Source organism: Loxodonta africana, chromosome 18, assembly GCF_030014295.1.
Source record: "Loxodonta africana isolate mLoxAfr1 chromosome 18, mLoxAfr1.hap2, whole genome shotgun sequence".
NCBI lineage: Eukaryota > Metazoa > Chordata > Mammalia > Proboscidea > Elephantidae > Loxodonta > Loxodonta africana.
Window position 1 is genome coordinate 27,815,392 of NC_087359.1, and position 13,785 is coordinate 27,829,176.

Here is a 13,785-nt window from a genome sequence, read left to right on the forward strand (position 1 = left end):
CAAGAGCCGCTTCTGTCCTGAGCTCCCCCGGTTAATGGAACTAGCAAATTATCTTTTCCCCCCAGTTGCAAATTTTTTCCTTCCCCAAGGCCGGGAGGATGGCTCTAGGTGCTCACCAGGGTCTATCTCAGGCCCAGGGATTCAGCTGCTGAAGCCGGCTTGGGGGTGGGGGGGGCGTGGTAAAATATGTGCAAGTACTTAGCTTTTGCCAGGAGCGCCGTTCTCCTCATGTTCCAGAGGTGTGAGTGGGCTGTGTGGCTGCTGCTTCTCCCTGAGGAAACTGCGGCTGAATGCTAGGACCAGCCCGCCGCCACCGCCGCTCTGGGAATGGTGCCTGAGGGCTCCCCGAGATTCAGGTCTGGTAACTCCTCTCCACTTTTGAATGGCCTCTTCCTCCCCCTGCCCCTCAGTTCATTGTCTAAGCTTGTCTTTGACGCTCAGGGCTCCCAGTTTGTCACAAATATACTCGTTTCACTTGTTTTTTCGGGTCTTTGCTGTAAAGAGGGCTGGATGGAAACGTCTGTCTATTCCCCCATCTTGGCTCCGCCCCTCTATCTCAATGGCTGATGTTTTTAAAAAGTAGATCACCAGGCCTTTTTCCTGAGATGCTTCTGGGTGACCCAAACCTCCAACCTTTTGGTTAGCAGCTAAGTATGTTAACTGTTGGGATGCTCTGAGTCAAAATCGACTTGGGCACCTAAAAACAACAGGGACTCATCTGGTACACAGTAACCTCTTTATAGGGTGTTGTTAGGTGTCTTTGGGTTGATTTTGACTTATAGCAACCCTGTGTGACAGGGTAGACCTGCCCATAGGGTTTTCTAGGCTGTAAGCTTTGTGGGAACAGATTGCCAGGTCTTTGTCTCACAGAACCTCTGGGTGAGTTCAAACCGCCAACATTTAGATTAGTAGCCCAGTGCTTAACCATCGCACCCTCAGGGCTTCACCTTAATAGGTAAAAATATTAATAGGTAGGCAGTATTAATATTATATGTTATATTAATATTAACATTACATTATTGTAAACCTAAGACCCATTGTCGTTGAGTTGATTCCGACTCATAGCGATGGTATAGGACTGAGTAAAACTGCGCCATAGGGTTTCCAGGGAGCGGCTGGTGCATTCAAACTGCCAACTCTTTTGGTTAGCAGCCAATCTCTTAACCACTGCACCACCAGGGCTCTATGTTATTATATGTTCATTTATTTTTCAGAGCATCCAAATTTTTCGCTTTTCAAAAAGGACTTCTTTAAGTGTTCCTGCTGGATCTTATTGGCACTCTAGTTTGAGGTCGGGTTGATAATATCATTATGAATCTAACATTTATGTAGGGCTTGGCATAGGCAAGGAGGATAGTGGGCACCCTGAGATGCATAGTGTCTGCTTTCAAGGAGAGCAAGCGATGCAACACCAGGACCGTGTTCTCTCTGCCCTTCTCCTCTCTCCCAGGTGGGGTTTGAAGATGTGTGAGAGAAGAGCTTAGGGCTGACTCCACATCCACCGCCTGCCTTTGCTGCACATTCCCATGTATCTGGAGAGAGCCCTTTCCTGCTCAGACAGGCGTTCATTTTTCTTCGGGAAGGCTGAATGAAGGCAAGTAGTGATCCCAGGCAGTGATGTCTGCAGCCTGGAGACTCAGCCCTGACAAGAGTGATCGATCTGTGTGCAGAGCAGTCCTTGGCAAACACAGCACCTTCAGATATCAGAGCAAGAAAGATTTGCTGTGGGGAGGCCATTCCAAGAAATCATGTGCTGAGTAGGAAGAGTATGAGGGGTCTAGGTGAAGGCAGGCTGAGCTTCAGGTCAGAGGGCAATGTCTTTGGGTCAGATGCATGGCCGGGACACTTGGAGGGGGAGAAGAATGCAGCAGGGGAGTGGACAGGGCAACGGGATAGGAATGTGACTTCAGAGGGGCAGGGCACCTCCAGGTGAGGGCCTGGTGATGGCAATGAGGAAGGGCCTGCATGCAGCTGGAGATATTTAAGCCCTGTCTCACTAGTCAGAGAATGCTACTGGCTTCTCAGCTTGAGGCCCCCAACCTGGCTTCTCCCTCCCACCAGGATTTCACACTTTCAAATGCTACTTCATCCAGGCCCAAACTGCTTGCCAAAGAGTGGATTCCAACTCATAGCCCGACCCTCTGGGACAGTGTGGAAACTCTGGTGGCATAGTGGTTAAGAGCTCAGCTGCCTGCTAAGGAAAAGGTCGGTAGTTTGATTCCACCAGCCACTCCTTGGAAACTCTATGGGGGCAATTCTGCTCTCTGCTATAGGGTCGCTATGAGTCGGAATTGACAGCAACGGGTTTGTTTGTTTGTTTGTTTTTTAATGGGACGGTGTAGAACCGCGCCACAGGGTTTCTAAGGCTGTAATATTTATGGGAACAGACTGCAACATCTTTCTCTCCTGGAGCCGCTGTCGGTTCAAACTGCCTACCTTTTGGTTAGTAGACGAGGGCTTTAACCACTGCACCAAGAATGCTCCTCCTCCCCCGCCAAGTCAGTTCTTGGCAGGGCTTTGAACTGGTCCTTTCCAGTCCGGCCCCCTGCTGAGAACCTGCTTTTCCACCCCACATGTACTGAATCACAATCTGCAGTTTCACAAGATCCCCAGGTGATTCTTACATATGATAAATGCTCTACCGTACAGCTGTGTAGAGCAATGCTCGGAGCATAAAGTTAAATTTTATAAATTAACTCATATACATTAGAGATGAGTTCTAAGCTCTGAGGACTGGCAACAGAGTCCGTTCCTGATTGGATGTCGTGGTCAGATGTGGGGAGGAGAGACTGGGGAAGGCTGGAATCTGCCTTTTTAAGCCTATTTCTGGGATTGAATGGGGACAGATGTGTCTGACCGCCCTTTTAAAATCCAGCTGTTGAGTGAATCTGTCTAGCGGGAGATCTCTGGTTCTCAGACCCTCAGTTTTTCCTCTGTCAGGGACAGGCTCTGTGTCCACCTGTTGCTAAGCTGCAGGAAGAGGAAATTAATCAGCGCGCAGAGCTGGAGATAACGGTGTGGTCCCGTAGGGAGAGAGAATAAACTCTTACTCACCCCTACCCGCTTTCCCGAATCCCCTCCTGACGTCCCCCTCCCCAGCCGCCCGGGTGGCGGCCCCTTTAACAGACCTGACCAATCGCCCACCCATCACAGCGGCAGCTCCGTGGCGCGGGGGTAGGGGCTGGATTGGCCGGGCCTGGCGCGAGGCCTGCTCCGCCCCCGCCTCCTTCTGGTTGGTGGAGGCGGCCGCGGGCGAGGGGCGGGTCCGCCGGTGGGGCGGGGCGGCCGGTGCCCGGGGGCGGGTGGCGGGACGGCTGCCCTAGCCCGAGCCGGAGCCGCGACAGCCGCGGAGCGCGGGCGCCGGCGCAGTACGATGAGGCAGCCAGCGGATCCGGGGTAAGTGCGACCGGGGCCGGGCAGAGGACGCCCGCAGAGCAGGCCCTGGCTGGGGTCGGTTCCACCTGGCGGGGTCTAGGGGACCAGCAGGGGCCGGCGGCGGTTGGCGGGGCGCGGGAGCCGGGCCCCAGGAGCCCCACCCCGCTGTCACGGCCCGGGGATTGACCGGGACGTGCCCCCTTGACACCCCCGGGTGGACCCGTTGTTTGGGGCTGTTTCGGACGGTTGGAGTTGTGCCCCAGCCTGCCGGCCCCGGGCTCTGGGCTCGGCCCTGGGTAGGAAGGCAGCATCCACACGCCAACTAAAGGAAAACAGCTTGTAATTTATGAATGGGGCCCCGGGTACCTCCTACCCCCTCGCCTACATCGCGAAATGCTTCGAAGTCGGGAACCTCAGTTACTTTTACGCGGATCTGTCCGAGGTTGTCTGTGCCTCGGGTTGCATTTGTCAAAGTTCTGGAAAACGCAGGTGGCTGTGGAGTGGTTTGTGTGCTTTAGAAATGAGGTGGCGGCTTGCCGAAACCCGGGTGATTGGAAGGTTAACAAGTGACATTGGGGCTGAGGCCTAACGCCAGGTGCCCTGCCTGGGAGCGCGGGTGTGACGGTGGAGGCTGTAGCCGCTGGTGAACACAAAAATAAAAGGGTGGGACTGGGAGAAGGAATGGAACAGCTGACTTAAATTGCACCACACGATCTGCTCTGAACACACGGATGACAAGGTGCTGGTGCAGGCGACTTTTCCCCCTTTGAAAATGGTTTTTGGAAAACTTAGCCCCTCTACGGGTTGATGGTTATTTATACCATCGTTGTTATGGTTACAGGGCATCAAATGTAAGGGCAAAGTCTGTCTCTACCCTGACCCTAAAGTACTTTGTCACTATGTTTTATAGACACTGCACAGGGAGGACATACTTTTCTAGAGTTGAAAGAAAAGCTTGGCTTCCTTGAGGGTAGGGGTTGTTCCATATTCATGTTTGAAGTCCCAATGTCTTGACACCATCACTGCTTTGCCCAAGAATTGAAAACAGTGACCCTTTTGCATGTTTTTTTTTTAAACTTATTTTTTGTTGTCGAAAACGTGAACAGCAGAAAATACACCACTTTTGTATGTTTTGATGGTAAACATCAAAGGATTTAAAGGAGTCATTTCAGGAACCAGTTGTAAGCTAGAAGGGAAAAAATGAGTGACTTTTAGATGGAAATCAATAAGGGAAAATCGAGGGGCAAATGATCCTTGACCATCTGGGAGAGGGTGGGTTTGAGGAGTCTAAGGTTGTGGGTTTTAGAGTTGGGGAACACAAGTGCCTGCTTGTCTCCTAGAAGGTTTTGAAAGTGTGAAACAGCCATTTCTGTTAGGTCTTTATTAATCTATCCGGTTCTTCCAGAAATTGGTAGTTGACCTAAACTTATGGAAAACAAGTCTCCTGAGGTCATGGGGATTGAGCTGGATTTTTGCCCTGTAGTTTCTTTCTTGTTGCATAGACCTCTCATGGTATCAGCGAAGGCTTGGAGGGCACAGGAGTGAGGGCTGTGGGTGAACTGAACTTGCCTGCACATTTATCTCCAGGAAAAGACTGTGCCTGAGAGGAAGAAGATTAACAGACTGGTGGAGATCTGAAGATGATGGTAACTGTGTCCACTGAAGACTAACCCAAGGGTGGCTGGGACAGGGAGAGGGAAGGAAAAGTTGAGAAGTTTGGTTTGGGTTGAGTACACTGGGCCTTGTTGGAAGTGCGTTTTGAAGAGAGAATAGAATGCTGTCCTGTGAGTAGAGACATAGCATACATCAAGCGTGTTGTTTTTTATTAATGATTATGTGATTAGAATGTTACTAGGAAAGGTTAGGCTTTAGGTAGAATAAATGTATAAGATGTTTTGGGGTTTTGGTCAAAAAGAAATTGCACGAAGGAGTCAAAAAAAATACTCATTTAACTAATTTTTATTGAGAGTCTGCTGTGTGTCAGAAACTGTGCTAGGCGTTATTGGTACAGTGGACAAAAAAAACCCAAAAAAACAAAAAATGGGGATTGAGAGTTTATTCTGCATACCTCTAGGTCAAAGGGCCCTGTCTTCTGAGGATTTTCTGAAGCTAGTGAGAAAAGAAAGAGAAGGCATGCACAGAGCATTACTTAATGTAGGAATAAAACAGTTGTTAGCTGCCATTGAGTTGGCTCCGACTCATGGCTACCGTACATATAACAGCAGAACGTTGCCCAGCCCTGTGCTACCTTCACGGTCGTTGGTATGTTTTAGTCCCTTGTTACAGCTATTGTGTCAGTCCGTCTCATTGAGGGTTTCCCTCGTTTTCGCTGACCCTCTGCTTTAACAAACATCATGTCCTTTTCTAACAACTGGTCTTTCCCAACGACTTGTCCAAAGTGAGGAAGCCAAGGTCTCGCCATCCTTGCTTCTAAGAATTATTCTGATTGTATTTTTTCCAAGACTGATTTGTTCATTCTTCTGGCAGGCCACAGGTAGAAGTTCTTCCCTCTATAAATTACTTTCGGTTGTGAAATGGAATCTTCAAAGACTGGTTTTCTGTGTCAGGTTTGATAATAAAACTGTCTTCATTCTCATATCTATTGACCAGTGGGTTATTTTTGTTTATTTTAATACTATTTTATTGAAAGTTTACACAGCAAGTTAGGTTCCCATTTGACAATTTCAACACGAATTATTCAGTGACATTCATTAATTTTAACGATGTATCAACGTTCTTTTTTTTAATAGCTTTTACATGTACAATTTAGTGACAATGATTACATTTTTTGAGTTATGCAACATTCTCACCCTCCTTTCCTGAGTTGATCCTCCTCCATTAACATAAACTGTGCCCCCTGAGGTTCTTATCACATCTTCCCGAATTGCTATTGTTAATTTGATCTCATATAGATAGTTCTTAAAAGAGCATAATGCTCAAGGCAGGTCTTTTTTTTTTTTAACTAGTTAAGCTAAATTTTTTTTTATGGTTTTAAGAAAAATTCAGGGGATATTTTTGGTTTAAGGTTTAAAGATGATCTCAGGGTAGTAGTTTCGGGGGTTCATCTACCCTCCATGGCTCCAGGAAGTTTGGAGTCCATGATAATTTGAAATTCTGTTCTGCATTTTCCTCCTTTTGATCAGGATTTTCTGTGGAATTGTTGATCAAAGTGTTCAGTAATGGTAGCTGGGCACCATCCAGTTCTTCTGGTCTCATGACAAAGGAGGCAGTTGTTCATGGAAGCAATTAGCCACACATTCCATATCCTCTTATTTCTTACTGCCCTTCTTCCTCTGTTGCTCCAGGTAAATAGAGACCGATTGTTGCATCTTGAATGGCTACTTGCAAGCTTTTAAGACCCCAGGCACTACCCAACGAAGTAGGAGAAAGAACAGAAGCACTAAACAAGTAATTAGGCCAGTTAACTGGGATGTCCCATGAAACCATGACCTTAACCCTCCAAACCAAGGAACTAAACCCCAGAGGCATTTGTTTGTACATAAGCAGCCTCAGAAGCAACTATTTTTTGAAAATATACCTATGACACAACTTTTTCCAATTCAGCTTTTTACACGTATACAACTTATTGACAGCCATTGCAACGATCGGCTGTGCAACCCTACCCTTAATTAATGCAATTTTTCTGTCACCGTTAGCCCCCCTTTTTCCCCTCCCACCCACTTCTGGTAACCACTAATAAACTTTGGTCTGTATGCATTGCCTTTTCTTGTCTTTTTATATAAGTGAGGTCATACGGTATTTGTCCTTTTCTGATTGGCTTATTTGGGTCAGTACAGTGTCTTCATGCTCCATCCATACTGTAGTGTGTATCAAGACTTCATTTTTCCTGCTGGCTGAGTAGTATTCTCGTCTGTGTATGTACCGCATCTTGTTTATCCATTCATCTGTTGATGGGCATTTAGGTGTTGCTTCCACCTTTTGACTATTGTGAATAGTGCTGCACTGAACATTGTACAAGTCTCTTTTTGAGTCTTTGCGCTGCTTTCAAGTCTTTTGGGTATATACCTAGGATTGGAATTGCTGGGTCATACGGAACCCCCACACTGTTTTCCACAATGGCTGCATTATTTTGCATTCCTACCAGAAATGAGTAAGGGCTCCAACTTCCGCACATCCGGAGCCCTCACATCCTCACCAACATTTATTATTTTCTGTTTTTCTAAGCCATCCTTGTGGGAGTGAAATGGTGTCGCATTGTGGTTTTGATTTGACACTGAGTATCTTTTCATGTATTTGGTAGCAGTTTTAATGTCCTTTTTGGTGAAATGTCTATTCAAGTCCTTTTCCCGTTTTATGAGTGGATTGGATTGTCTTTTTGTTGTTAAGTTGTCAAAATTTTATATATGTATTTTTTATTAGATTCTTGAGGGATGATATATGGTTTCTGAAGTTATTCTCCCAGTCGGTAGCTTGTCTTTTCACTTTTTGGGTAGAGTCTTTTGATGAACAAAAGTTTTTAATTTTTATGATGTGCCATTTATTTATTTTGTCTTTTGCTTTTGAGTGACCTGTGTTTCTTGATGGCTTTGAGTTTTCTTTCTTTCTTTTTTTCCCTTTCTGCTATCAATTGATTTATTCAAAAGTTCAGAAGTTCATTAAACAAACAGTGTCCCTCTCGTCCAGATTCTTCCAGTTCATTTTCTTTACCCAAGTATCCCTCTACTTGGGTTTACTTGGCTTACTTCTCCTGAGGACCCCCCTTGAGAACTGTTGAGGGAATCTTTGATTTTGCCCAAAGCAGGAGAAGGCCAGTATAAAGAAGAGAGCATTTGTTGAGCTCCAACTCTACTAGGTGCTACTTCCTGCCCTATTCTGATATTCTCTCCAGTCCTTGAGCAACTAACCCTCTAAGGGAGATGGTGGTAGCCCCATTTTACAAAAGAGGAAACTGAGGCTCACAAAAGTTCAGGAACTTGCCCAGAGTTATAAGCTGATTAGATGATGGAGCAGGAATTTCAATCTAGGACTTTCCGATTCCAAAACGTGCCTTTCCCACTGTATCACATCGTTTTTCCTAGGAAAGGGATGACTTTTATTAGACATGGTCTAGTATTTTTAGTATAGTAGCCTCTTGGTGCCTATGAAGGGTCAGGTTCAGAAACTTGCCATGGTTAATGAGCTACTAATGTGCCCCAGGTAGAGCCAGGGTTAGCACCTAGTGTCCTGCCTCTCTGCTCAGTGCTTTTTTGGGGGAATCCACATGGCTGTAGGGAAATCTGCTTTACTGCTGTGAAAAGGTGAGTGGACTTAGCACAAATTTGTATTGCAGTGCTTCCACTTATCATCTGGGTGGCCTTGGGCAAATTACTTTTTGTAACCTCAGTTTATCTGTAAAGTGGGACAATATTCACATTTCATCAATCTAAGACAGTATAACATCTTAACATTTCTGGAAAAAAAGTTCTATAATCTTTAGGATTTTATAGTTATAATTGCCAGTGGTTTCTTTGTACATGGAGTAACAGTGTGTCTTACAGTCAGTGGGGTCTTAGATTAGATGAAGTGTGGTAGTACATTCTTTATGGGTAGTTGTGAGGATTAAATGAGGTCACACATGTCCCTGGCATTGATGCTGTCAAATGATGGAATGAACGTTTTACTGGCAGGTGGTCCTGGGCTAAAATTGGTGAGCGTCTTATAAGATGTGCTTCTCGGAGCCCAGGCAATAATCCATGATCTGTGGGCAGAAGGAACGTTTTCCAATTTGCTTGGAGTTCTGTCCTTTGGCTGACTCTTGTCCCCGTGAGAAGTATTAACTTCAGGAGCTAACGAGCCATGGATAGACAACTCCCTTTATCTTGCCTTTTCATTAAGGTCTTTGTCAACTTTAAATCCCAGGTTAAAAATAAACATTGATATAAGAAGAATGGAAACCTACACTGATGTGAATACTCTTACAGGTGAATTTTAAAGCAACTCAGAGGTTATATACAAGATTCTGTGTTGTCTCTTTCCAAACTCCTTGTAATGCTTAATTGCATTGTGTGAAATGTCTCGGAGACACCGGTAATTAGAGTGACGCTAGGAGGCCATGAGGGTACAGAGCCCAAACTGGCTCTGCGTGGGCTAGGGAGAGTAATGGAATTGGGGTCAGGAAGTCTGGGTTCCAGTCCTGGGGGTTTTGCCTGTTATTCTAGGGCACATCATTTTATCACTCAAAGCCTTAAGGGCTTTTTTTCCAAAATAAGGACTTGGACTTGATTTCTCTTGGTGGCGCAGTGGTTAAGAGTTCGGCTGTTAACCAAAAGGTCAGCAGTTCAAATCCACCAGGCGCTCCTTGGAAACCCTATGGGGCAGTTCTACCCTGTCCTGTAGGGTCACTATTAGTTGGAATCGACTCAGCGGCAATGGATTTGTCTCCTTCCTCAATCTGGTGTCATAGATTATGTGAGTTTATGAATCTAAGGATTTGCGAAGTTAAATGGGTGAAAGGAGAGGACTTCTCGAATTCAGCGCTCTCAAAGTCTTAGCTGGATGTTTGTGATAATGCCTTGTAAACAGAAAACAATAAGCAGGTGATGGCAATATGAGTAGCTGTCATTTGTTGGGAATTGTTACCTGCGGGCGCTGTTTCTACTTTTAATCCTCAGAATGCAGTTGTAGATAGTTTTATCAATCCTGTTATTTTATTGTGCTTTACGTGAAAGTTTACAGCACAAATTAGTTTCTCATTCAGAAATTTATACACAAATTGTTTTGTGGTATTGGTTGCAATCCCCGCAATGTGTCAGCACACTCCCCCTTTCCACTCCAGGTGTCCTCTGTCCATTCATCCAGGTTTCCTGTCCCTTCCTGACTTCTTTGCCTTTGGGCAGAGTTGCCCATTTGGTCTTGTATACTTGATTGAACTAAGAAGCATGTTCCTCACATGTGTTATTGTTTGTTTTATAAGTATGTCTCATATTTGGGTGAAAGGTGGACTTCAGGAGTGGCTTCAGTTTCCTGGGGGCTATAGTCTTGGAGCATATCAGTCCTATGTTAAGGTGAAGAAATTGAGGTTCAGAGAGGTTAGATAACTTGTCCAAGGTCACACAGTGAGGTCAGGGACTCAGAGCTCGTATTGTGGTGTTAGAACTCAGGCTCATATTGCTCCCCAGGACACGTTCTTTAGTTCCTTTCAGGTGGTCCCACCCTTCCAAGCCATAAGATTCCCCCACCCCCACCTCCACCCCCCACTCTCCACCCCCCACCCCCAGCGTGAGGCCACAAATTCCTGGCCTATTATTGTACACTGGTACCTGTTTAAATTCTGAGTTCCCATCCAGGACATCTACTGTGGATTGGGACGACCTTGTTAAGCCTAAAGAATAACCTTTTATGGGAGTTGCCAAAGACTTAAGTCCTTCAAAGGAAGGGATTTTCTTTGGTGAACAAAAGCCATAGGCCAGATCACTGTGAGCGTGAGTGGGACTGTTGAGAAAGAATCTCATCTTGCCATGTGCTGATTGGCGGAATGGAAAACCTGGGTTGGCTCTGAAATATTAACCTTTGTTGGATTTGCCTGGGATATTGGTTCTAAGGACTTTCCTCTAAGAAGATTGTTGGAACTAACAAATCAAGTGCCTTCCAGCTTATCCTAATAGGGAGCTCGCTTCAGTCATAAACTTTCTTAGGATTTGAGATTAAGATCCACCCTTTGGATTGCTCCAGTAAATAACCTTTCAGAAGCACGATGTATGTTTTATAAGAGCTTTATTCCTCTTTTACTATTTAAAGCTGTCAATAAGTTATCCTATTCTTTTACTCAATTTTAAATCCTTTCTTATACCTAATGCTGTCTTTTAAGCAGTATTCCTAAAGGTGGTTATATTTATCATTTTGGGCTTGACATATAGAATGTGAAAATCTTCCCACTGAAAGGACTGACTGAGCAGTAATTATCAGTTGTTGAAGTGTTTGAGCATCACCTGGGGCCAAGCGTTATGCTTGCCATTGGAAAGCTGTTGGAGAGCAAAACAGATGCGGTCCCTGCTATGTGGTCCCCATATAGTACATTACCTAGTCTAGACAGTAAACATAGCAGCAGACATATGCATCATACATATTAAATTGTTATAAGTGTGAAATTTCCTTCCTCTGAGGGAAAAGAGCAGACACCGAGAAGGAATAAAGGGAAGGCACCAGCAAATGTTGGGAAGAACATTTCAAGAGAGAGAACAGCATGTGGGAAGTGTGATTGGGGCGTGGTAAGGGAGGGGAGAGAGGCCAGGATGGGGAAGGCAGGCCACATGGCCTTGGTCTTGGATGCCAGGTCACAGGGAAAGCATGGGGCTCTGGACCCTGGCACTGCTTGAGAAGCCTTGGGAAGTTTCCTAACCTCTTAGTGCCTCAGTTTCCCTCCTCTGAGTTGTATGGGGATTGAATGAGTAATGCCTGGAAATCCCAAAGAGCAGTGCCTGACATGGATGGAAGGGCTATGGGTAAGGGTTTGCAGATTGTCAGGGCAGTGGGGATCCTGACACGGAGTGGATGAGCTTTGGTTCTTAGTCAAAATTTTTCATCATTCTATTTGTAAATTCACCCGGGGCTGAAGGTAAAATGAAAATGGTTGCTATGCATGTCCGCTGGAGGCATGCTAAGGTAGCTTGGGGTCGGCTTTGTGGAAGGCACTCTTTCTTAAGCACCTGGGACTGGGTAGGAGCTTCCTCAGAGGGAGGAGGTGGCAAGTGCTGACCAGAAACAGTTGTTCCTCTGCCTTTTCCCTCATTGCCCGCTTGGGATTTGGATGTGGGAGGTTGATTTGTAGCCTTTTTTTTTTTTTTTTTTAAATAAGAGGAGGCAGAGTCCAGTGATCTTATTACCACATGATCAAGCATGAAGACTCAGAGTTGCTGAGTACAATAACTGCCTGAACCCCATCTCTGATGAGCTTTGGTATGGAGCTTTCTCCCTCAGAGGAGTGACCACACCTCGGGATCATTGCAGGGGCATGGGAGACTTTGTAAGTCATTGGCTTTTGTGCTTTGGCCTGACTTGGGATGTTCAGTAAAATATTATGAACCCAGCTATATTAAAGTTTATAATTAGCCTATAAAGTGTTTGTTGGAACTGATCAAATTTTGTATGTACAGTAATTTTTTTTTTTTTTTTTAACTCTCTTAGTCCGGAAATTTTAAAAAATGCACAAAAACAGAGTGGGAATAATATGATGGATCCCCAGGTATCTACCCTCCAGTTCAGTAATTATTGATATATCGCTAATTTTGTTCTAAGAGAGTTTCAAGTTTGAAGCATTGTTGGTAGGTTTTCTGTCACGGTACAAATGTATCTTTGCACTATAAAATCATATGATAGAAAATGATAGATATGATTCTAAAGAAAAAAATTCTGTGTGCTAGATAATATCAGGGCTGGTGTTTGGTAATTGGAATTCATATTTTGAATTGAACATTTCTTACAAGCCCCTTGTACACTTGCTTATGAAAAATAGGTATAAAAAATTAGAGTACCTTCAAGATGACCAGTTAATCTATGTATGCAGTTACAGTTGCTAAATGTCGACTCTCTTGGGAAGTCTGTTAGGTATATAAAAAATAAGACAGTTATTGACAACAATCGTGTGTAAAATTTTGGCCCCTTTCTTGCCCACAAGAAAGTCACAAGGTTATTTTCAAACATTCTTAGCAAATATAGTTTACATGGAGCCCAAACTAGGAAACATTAAAAAGCAGTATTAATTTATGCTAGAATTATAGCTTTCATTTGTAAAATCAGAGGACACAAGTGAATATGTCGAAGGTCTCCATATGTTAAACTTTTGTATATTACTTTTTTTTAAAGGGTAAATTGGTATCAAACATGAAGAATCCTGTAGCAGTACCTCTATTGTACTTTAGGGTAGCACTATCCAGTAGACCTTTCCATAATGTTGGAAGCATTCTCTGCGTTGTCCAACATGGTAGCCACTAGCCACATGTGACTATTGAGCCATTGAATAGTGGCTAGTGCACCTGTGAATTGAAATTTTTGATTTAATTTAATTCACAGTTAAATAGCACAGCCCCAGGGTTTATAAGGAGCCCTGGTGGCGTAGTGGTTAAGAGCTTGGCTGCTAACCAAAAGGTCAGCAGTTTGAGTCCACCAGCTGCTCCTTGGAAACCCTGTGAGGCAGTTACACTCTGCCCTGTAGGGTCACTATGAGTTGGAATCGACTTGACTCCAGTGGGTTTGGTTTGGTTTTGGTTAGGGTTTATAAAACCACCAATCTGAATGATAGGCTAGAAGCCAGCTTGTACTAATTTGGGGAATGAAAGAGCACAAACCAAATGTAGTTCCTATACTTAGTACATTCTAGAGAAAGGGAGTCTGTTATGTAGAAAGGAGAACTGCCTGGTGGGCTTATGGTCTTCCTGTGAGAGTGAGAGTTTGATGGCACAAAGACCTGAGATG

At 44.8% G+C, this 13,785-nt stretch overlaps 1 protein-coding gene across 4 annotated transcripts in view; it reads left to right on the plus strand.

The window, feature by feature from the left end:
• The first annotated feature begins 3,304 nt into the window (after positions 1 to 3,304).
• The window catches only part of TEX2 (testis expressed 2), a 126,561-nt gene continuing 116,080 nt past the window's right edge, over positions 3,305 to 13,785 (plus strand). For 3 of the 4 annotated variants that reach the window (XM_064270908.1, XM_064270912.1, XM_064270913.1), the window contains exon 1: positions 3,305 to 3,396. The gene's annotated coding sequence lies outside the window, so the exon portion shown is untranslated. Of the gene's footprint in view, positions 3,397 to 4,962; positions 5,022 to 13,785 lie in introns of all 4 variants that reach the window. The other variant, XM_064270909.1, reaches the window with a different exon arrangement.